Genomic DNA, 9406 nt, shown 5'->3' on the forward strand with positions numbered 1-9406 from the left:
CCCCCCCCCCCCCCCCCCCCCCCGCCCCAGCTCTGCAGCCTCACTGATGTGCTGGGGTATGCTTGGAGTCAAGAGAAAGTGACCAGGGAGGTTACAGAGGCTTGGCAACCAGGTCATGTGACAAAATGCACCGAGGAGCAAAGTAGAAGCATGGTGGTGGAGTCTACATATCCAGGGCCTATAGGCTGGCTGGCCCTTGGAGGGGATTTTGTTTGTTTCGTTTTGTTCCCCCCCCAGACCCGCCCTCCCCCCCAGTAGGGAGTTGTGGCCTTCCCTTTAGAGTTGGTTGTGTAGAGTAAACTGGGGGAGACTCTGAAGGGTAACAGATGGGTCCAGATGATCCCAGAAGCCTTTTTGGTGTTGGCTTTGTCTTATCTTGGCAACTCCCTTCTGCCCTCCTCCCACCCCCACCCCCGCCCCCTCACTATAATTTTTTTTTGGCCAGCCCTAGGGCTTGAACTCAGGGCCTGGGCACTGTACCTAAGCTTCTTTTACTCAAGGCTAACACTCTACCACTTGAGCCACAGCACCACTTCTAGCTTTTTCTGTTTATGTGGTACTGAGGAATTGAACCCAGGGCTTTGTGTATGATAGGCAAGCACTCTACCACTAAGCCACATTCCCAGCCCCTTTCTCCATAATTTTTAACATAAAGTCTTGCTATATAGTCCAAATTGGTGCCAAATTCCCAATTCTCCTGCCTCAGTCTCCCAAGAACTGAAACTACAAGTATAACACAGCACTGGGATTCTCTATTGCTTTCCTCCACCCTCTTCTTTCTAGGTTGGCATAAGTACCATTCTGTTCCATAAATAAGGAGCTAAATGTTCAGAAAAAGCCAAGCTCCAGTGGCTCACACCTGGAATCCTAGCTACTCAGGAAGCTGAGATCTGAGGATCAAGGTTCCAAGCCAGACTAGGTAGACAAGTCCCACGAGACTCTTGTCTCCAATTACCCAGCAAAACAATGGAAGAAGAGCTGTGACTCAAGTGGTAGAAGCTAGAGTTGAGCAAAAAAGCAGAACCTAGGCCCTGAGTTCAAGCCCCAGTATTGACACAAACATACCACAAAAAAAAAGTTCACAAAAATTGAGGAATTTTGTTGAAATTATGAGTTAAAACCAGACCAGTGGGGTTAGAAATAAGTTGTCTGGCTAATAAAACCAGGGAAAATGGTGTGCCATTACAGTAAATTTTTTAAACTGCTAATTGTTATTCTAAAGGTGAATACAGTGGGTGCTGGTAGTTTACACCTGTAATCCTAGCTACTCAGGAGGCTAAGATCCTAAGGGTCATGGTTCAAAGCCAGCCTGGGCAAGAAAGTCTATGACAGTCCTATATCCAATTAACTACCAGAAAACTGGAAATGGCGCTGTGGCTCAAAGTGGCAGAGTACTTGAGCAAAAAGACAGTGTTCAGGCCCTGACTTCAACCCCATGACTGATGGGAAAAACAGGTAATGTGCAGAGGGTTACAGTTACATAAGTCAGGTAAAAAGTATATTTCTTCTTGGACAGTGTCACCCCTTTGCTTGCTCTCTCCTAGTTTTTCCCTCCCATCCCTACCCATGAGTTGTATAGTTCATTTTCAACATAGTGTCTAGTGAATACCTCTGCCACATTTGTTCAACCTTAGTCTCTCCATTTCTGTGCCTTTCCTTACCCTCCCAAAGATAGATAAATGAGCAAATAATACAAAAAGAAAACTAAAACAGCAACAACAAAAGCTCTTGTTCAGTAATTTTTTAAAAGGACATAGAATTACACATACATCTAAATTAACATGCATAGAAAACCTTGATATTGAACACACTAAAATATTTGTGAGGACTGGAAATGTGGCTTAGTGGTAGAATGCTTGCCTATCATGAACAAAGCCTGGGGTTCAATTCCTCAGTACCATATAAACAGAAAAAGCTGGAAGGGTGCCATGGCTCAAGTAATAGAGTGCTAGCCTTGAGCAAAAGAAGCTCAGGGACAGTGCCCAGGCCCTGAGTTCAAGTCCCAGGACTGGCAAAAAAAAAAAAAAGATAAAATATTTGTGAGTCAGGATCAGCAGGAGCTTTTGTTTCTATTGGTACCTGCAATTCTCCTTTGCATTATTTCTGGAGTCAGATGAGAGCAAAATGCTGCTTGACACTTGAGACTCAGTTGGACTGGCAACACCACTGAGGGCTGCCACAGAAGCTGCAACTCTCACTCCAGCTACTTCCTGCCCAGCACTGGGCATGCCTATGAATCTTTCCACCCCTTCTCTGAGTGCTCTGGTCCCCTGAATCTAACTTTACCAGGTCCCTTCCCAGCAGGCACTTGGGAAATTCCAATACATACGGAACAGGCTCACCTTAGGTAGAAAATCTCTGAAATGGGAAGCTGTGGGATGGTGCAGCCAACAGAGTTGGGCAATCGCTAGAGTGAAGAGGGCCTCTCTTCTCTCACAGCATGGAAGCTGATGTTGGCCATTGGCCTGCAGGGTCCAGGGATGCCCAGAGAGGGTACTGGGGAACAAGAGGTGGTACCTACTGTCTCCAAGTGCACCTGATCACAGCAGATAGGCTGATCCTCTCCCAGAGGGGCCAATTTCTGCACAGCCATTTCTTCCATACCCACCCACTAGGTCAGTGTTGTTACCCTACTTAATCAACAAGAAAACAGACTCAGAAAGATTAAGCACCCGGTCACATAGCTCAAACATAACAAAGGGATTTTTTTCGTTGTTTTTTTTTTGGGGGGGTCCAGTCCTGGGGCCTGAATTCTGGGCCTGGGCACTGTCCCTCAGCTCTTCAGCTCAAGGCTAGTGCTCTACCACTTGAGCCACAGTGCCACTTCCAGCTTTTTCTTATGTGGTGCTGAGGAATTGAACCCAGGGCCTCATGTATGCAAGGCAAGTGCTCTACCACTGAGCCACCTTCCCAGCCCCAACAAAGGTATTTTTTTTGTTGTTGTTGTTTAAAAATTATATTTATTTTAAAATTAAAAATTACAGAATATACCAAATAAATATTTTATTTTTCAAAATCTTTAATATTCAAATTTTAACTAATATTCATTTTAATCCTTTAAAATAACTTTTGTTAATTTAATTTACTTAGTGCTAGTCCTGGATCTTAAACTCAGGGCCTAGGTGCTGTCTCTGAGCTTTTGTGCTCAAGGCTAGTACTCTAACACTTGAGCCACAGTTCCACTTCCAGCATTTTGGCAGTTTCTTCGAGACTGGAATCACAGACTTACCTGCTTGGGCTGACTTTGAACTGTGATTCTCAGATCTCAGCCTCCTGGATTGCTAGGATTACAAGCCTGCACCACCAGCATCTAGATTATTTCTTAATTTTATTTTATTTATTTATTTATTTATTTTTTGGTCTGGTCATGGGGCCTGAACTCTGGGCCTGGGCGCTGTCCCTCAGCTCTTCAGCTCAAGGCTAGTGCTCTACCACTTGAGCCACAGCGCCACTTCCGGCTTTTTCTTTTTTCTTATGTGGTGCTGAGGAACCGAACCCAGGGCCTCAGGCATGCAAGGCAAGCACTCTACCACTGAGCCACCTTCCCAGCCCTATTTTTTAATTTTAAAGGGCTTTGTTTTGTTCTGTTTGCAGGTCTTAGATGTAGCCCAGATTGGCCTTAAATTTGAAATCCTCTTGCCTTTGTCTCGGGAGTGCTGGGATCAAAGGCCTACATTACCATCCTTGGTTCCTTGGTTCAGAGGAACCACAAGGGCCTACTGCTTCAAAATAGTCTCTGACACTTTAGTTTCCTGCTTGGTAACATGGCCTGCTTCTTGCCCTTGTGGCCTTCCTGTGGCTCCATTGCAGGTTGGTGTTTTGCAGGGTGACACTTTAACCATGGCCTGGGAGGAGTGATCTGCTCACTCCCTCACCTCTCGCCTCTCTGGGATGACAGGGCACCAGCGTAATGGCTGTACAGACCTTGCCACACCTCTCTGTGGCCTCCCAGATAGAAAGGAGACCCACAGAGAAGTTTCAAAAGACAGGTCTCAGTGTGGAGAGCATTGTGAGTAGGACTTGGACAAGGCAGTTAGTTGTCATGAGTACAGAGGGACTTTCTAGCCTTCAGAGTCAGATCTCCCAAGTCCAATGCGCTGCGGTGTGTCATGGGAGAGAACAACCAGTTTGCTTATCTTCAGAGCCTTGGTGCTCCACTCAGGAATCTGACTCTGTGCATCCTTCCCACAAAACAAGGCATTAGAACAGCAAATGGTGGGCCTTCTCCTTGAGGTAGGGTACGGCTGTAGTAGCTCTGAACTAACTTAAAAATCAGGCGATGGTGGCTCAAATCTGTAAGCCCAGACACTCAAGAGGCTGTGATCTGAGGACTATAGCTCAAAGCCAGCCTAGACAAGAAACTTATAACCAATTAACCATATAAATTAATTAGCTTATGTATTAATTTAGTTAACATATTAACTTAATTAATTTATCAATTAATATAACTTAATTAAATTATAACTCTTATAACCAATTAACCAGCAAAAAGCCAGAAGTAGAGCTGTAGCTTAAAATGGTAAAAGCCTTAACCTTGAACACACACACACTCAGGGACGTGTCCAGGCTGTAAGTTCAAGCCTCAGGATTGACACATCAACAACACTTCTTAACTTGTATGGGGGAGAAGTTTGCTGGCTTGGGCGCTGGGGACACAGAGGGCCATGGCCAGTCCTGCCTTTGCATGGAGGTGGAAAGGCCCAGACCCCGGTGTCTTGAGGCTGAGACAGAGGGACACAGGGTTATGCAGGAGCCAGAGGAAGGCCCCCGCCTGTGGGGATCCACATGCAGAGGCTTCCCAGAGCTGCTTCTACCCCCTCTGCCAGTTCCAGGAAGGCCTCTAACAACCTGTGGGACCTACCCTGGTGGCCCCAGAAGCCAGAGTATGCTGGGTCTCCTGATGCCAGACTCAAATGCTCACATAGTAGTCCAGCTCTATACCACCCATTGCGTAACAAGGAAGAGTCTGACGGTTTGTGGGCATTGAGTAACAACTGGCCTTACTAAAGCTTCAGGTTTCTTTCTGGTCCACTCTCTATCTTCCTCTTTAAGGTCAGGGTAGGAACTGGGAAGTAGCCATGGCTGACTGTTAATTCATTCCATGGTGGCTTGCTCACCATCTCCCCTGTTCCTGTGTTGGGCCAGGTGCCCTAGTTCAGAGAGAGGGAGCTTCTACTCCCATAGCCAAGGCAGGCATCCAGGCTCCAGCCTAGCCTCCTCTCTTCTGCCCCTCTCTTGTAGTGCCCTGGACTTCTCCTGTCACATCTTCTTCATCTTTGGGGGGGGGGGCGGGGTGCAGGTTCTGGGCCTTGAACTTGGGGTCTTGTACTCTTGCTTGGATTTTTTTGCTTGTGGTTAATGTTCTATCACTTGAACCCACACCTCCAGATTCAAATATGCAAGGGGCTGGTTTTGAACCTTGATCCTTAGATCTCAGGCTCCTAAATAGCTACTATCATAGGCATGAGCCACTTGCAGTGAACAAGATTCCACCTGGACTTTTGAGCAGTCTTTTGACATGCCAACCTGCTTCATCTCCATTTATTTTCTACATCTCAACCAGAGTGGTCATTTTCAAGTGTCCATCTGCCCTACTCAGAAGCCTTCCTTCCCTGGATCCCATTCCCTTACCAAGGCCACTTTGCCACCGTTTTATATTTTTGTCAGTCATGGGGTATGAACTCTGGGCCTGGGCGCTGTCCCTCAGCTCTTCAGCTCAAGGCTAGTGCTTTACCAATTGACCCACAGTGTCACTTCTGGTTTTCTGGTGGTTCATTGGAGATAAGAGCCTCACAGACTTTCTTGCCTGGACTGGCTTTGAACTGTAGTCCTCAGATCTCAGCTTCCTGAGTAGCTAGGATTACAGGTGTGAGCCACTGGTGCCCAGTTATGCTCATCTTTTTTTTTCCACATATGTTTTTCTATTGTAAAAATACTGTACAGAGAGGTTACAGTTACATGAATAGGGTAATGAGTACATTTCCTATCAAACATTGTTACCTCCTCCTTTGTTTTTCCCCTACCATCCCTTCCTTCCCCACAATGGTCATCTTTAAAAAAAAAATGCAAAGCCGGGTGCTGGTGGTTCACGCTACTCAGGACACTGAGATCTGAGGACTGCGGTTCAAAGCCAGCTGGGCAGGAAAGTCTGTGAGACTCTGATCTCCAGTGAACTACCAGAAAACTGGAAGTGGCGCTGTGGCTTAAACAGTAGAGCATTTGCCTTGAGCTGAAGAGCTGAGGGATAGCGCCCAGGCCCAGAGTTCAAGCCCCAGGACCAACAACAACAACAAAAAAGAAAACAAAAAAAAGATGACCATAGATTATAATTTATAAACCCAGTGTAGATACTCTGTGGAATGTTCAGGAAGCTATGCAGAGAGATAAACTCCTGCAGTGATGTTATGTAAACTACAGTTAAGAGAGGAGCCCAGGGCAAAGTACGAGAGAAATTGCAGTAACTAGCTAGTAGATGTAACAACTTCAGAAACACATTCTTGGATAACACAACACCTGCTTCTCCTTCTGAAGCAGAACAGCATGTTGTCCTGGGTCACTAACTGACCCTATGCATCAACCCCCCTCTGCTATATACAAACACTGTACCTAATTCATCTTGAATTCTCTATTATACAGCATAGGACATGACATGTGGTAAGAACTCAATAAATAATTGTTGAGGGAAAGAATTGAAGAATTAAATGAATGAATAATGAACCAATGATATCAATCCGTTAGGACAGATTGCTTCTACATTGCTTGCCTGTCTTGGGGACCCAAGAGCAACACTGACTGCATGGGGTTTGGGCTAGACCTGAACATACAGAAAAATGATCATCCAAATATGTAATGGCAAAGGAAGGCATGAGTCCAAGGCCAGATCCAGAAGTAAAGTTGTGGTTTCACCAGTTAATAGCTGTGTGAGCGTGGACAAGTCACATAACCTTTCTGTGCCTCATCTTTGTAACATAGGAATGTTAAGGGTACCCATCTAACAGGGCTATTGTAAGAATGGAAATATACATATATGGGTGCAAATTTTCTTTCCTTCTTGCCTTCTTGCCTTCCTGCCTTCCTGCCTGACTTTCTTTCTTTCTCTCTTTCTTTTTTTTTTTTTTTTGTTGGTCATAGGGTTTGAATTCAGGACCTGGGCACTGTCCTGAGCTCTTCTGCTCAAGGATAGTGCTCTACCAATTTAAGAGACAGCTCCATATCTGGTTTTCTGGTGGTTAGTTGGAGTTAAGAGTCTCACAGACTTTCCTACCCAAGCTGGCTTTGAACCATGATCCTCAGATCTCAGCTTCCTGAGTAGCTAAGATTACAGGTGTGAGCAACTAGCACCCGGCTGTGGGTGTAAATTTTCTACATGTAGGTTTAGTATACATACACACACACACACACACACACACACACACACACACATATGTATATTATTTATTTATTGGTGCTAGTACTGGGGCGCTCGAACTCAGGGCCTGGGCACTGTTCCTGAGTTTTTTCACTCAAAGCTCAAAACCTGAGCCACATCTCCACTTCTGGTTGTCTGGCTGGAAATGGAAGTCTCACAGACTTGGCTGCTCTGGGTGGCTTTGAACTGAAATCCTCAGATTTCAGACTCCTGAACAGCTAGGATTACAGGCGTGAACTACTGGCACTTCATTGCTTATTTCCCCTGTCCGCATTCACGTTGTCTATTTAATGGTAGAATCCAGACATGATGGATGAAAGGGTAGGGCAGAAGCTGGTGCCTGGGTAAACTGAAACAATTCAACTGGGACCTTGGGAAAAAAATCCTACAGAACAAGGAAGAAGAAAATTGTTCTGAAGCTTTCAATGAAAAGCTTATTACCCAGGAAATGACTTTATAAGAAATAGAATAAAATACCTCGAGTCACCTGTTTGGCATTTTCAAAGCAAACAGTCTAAGAAGCTTTGATGTAGTACTTATTTTCTGGCTCCTTCCTAAGTGGGTAAAAAATATGAATAGGCTGTTCATGGAAATGCAATTGGTTCTCAAACATGTGAAAAGATGCTGGGTCTCACCCATGTGAGAGAGGCAAACCGCAGCTACTTAGAGGCAGGATTTTTTACCTAGGAGATTGTCAAAACTCCTGATGTTGAATATGAAGGCTTGTGAGGCCCCAGGGATTCTTCTTGGAGGGATTCACCCCTCCCTCATTCTCTAGCCGAAATTTGCTCCCCTGCAGCTCCTGGGGGGAGAGGGGATTTGATGGTTTAAGCTGGCTAAACTCAGACATTATAGGATGAACTCTGGCAGACCACTTAAGCACTCTAAACTTTAGTTTCCTCATCTAACTGGGGACAATTATAGAGATTCATAAAAAAAAAAAAAGCCAGCAAGTTGTAAAAAAAAAAGTGTCACTTTTTATTGACTTTGGTAATGTAATAGACACTAATTTAAATACCTGTGCTTGACTAATCCACAGATATACATAATTATAAACTTGATCTCCACTTTCTAAACCAAGGCAGAGGATAAAAACAAGAAAAGCCTAGAATGTTCAGGTGCCTATAATCCTAACTACTCAGGAGGCTGGTCTAAGGCAGCTTGGGCAATAAAGTCTATCAGACTTCCTTATTTGTTTATTTTTGTTGGTCCTAGGGCTGGAACTTCAGGCCTGAGGGCTGTCCCTGAGCTTTTTTGCTCAAAGCTAGTGCTCTACCTCATTGAACCTTAGTTCAACTCTTGGTTTTCTGGTGGTTAATTGGAGAAAACACTCTCACGTATTTTCCTGCCTGAGCTGGCTTGGAATCTGAATCCTCAGATCTTAGCCTTGGAGTAGCTAGGATTAAAGGTTAGAGCCACAGGTGCCCAGCTGAAAGTTTGTGAGACTCATCTCCACTAAAAAAACTACTCAAAAAAGCTCTGGAAGTAGAGTTGTGGCTCAAGTGATAGAGTACTATCATTGAGCACAAAAGCACAAAAGTACCTAGGTCCAGAGTTCATGCCCCAGGACTGGTACAAGAAAGAAAGAAAGAAAGAAAGAAAGAAAGAAAGAAAGAAAGAAAGAAAGAAAGAAAGAAAGAAAGAAAGAAAGAAAGAAAGAAAGAAAGAAAGAAAGAGAGAAAGAAAGAAAGAGAGAAAGAGAGAGAAAGAAAGAAAGAGAGAAAGAAAGAAGAAAGAGAAAGAAAGAAGAGAGAAAGAAAGAAGAAAGAATAAAGAAAGAGAAAGAAAGAAAGAAAGAGAAAGAAAGAGATAGAAAGAAAGAGCCTAAAATATATAGATAGGAAGAAAAAAAAGCAAAGCAATAAGTAAACAAAAATGAAGTAACATGAGACCACAATAGTTATGAAATAAATATAAGTAAAGCTAATCTATCTAGAGAAAATAGCACATTCGAAAGGGTTTTAGTTTATTTGTTTGTTTGAGACAAGGTCTGTCTAA

The sequence above is a fragment of the Dipodomys ordii genome, unplaced genomic scaffold (genome assembly GCF_000151885.1).
Source record: "Dipodomys ordii isolate 6190 unplaced genomic scaffold, Dord_2.0 Scaffold22, whole genome shotgun sequence".
NCBI lineage: Eukaryota > Metazoa > Chordata > Mammalia > Rodentia > Heteromyidae > Dipodomys > Dipodomys ordii.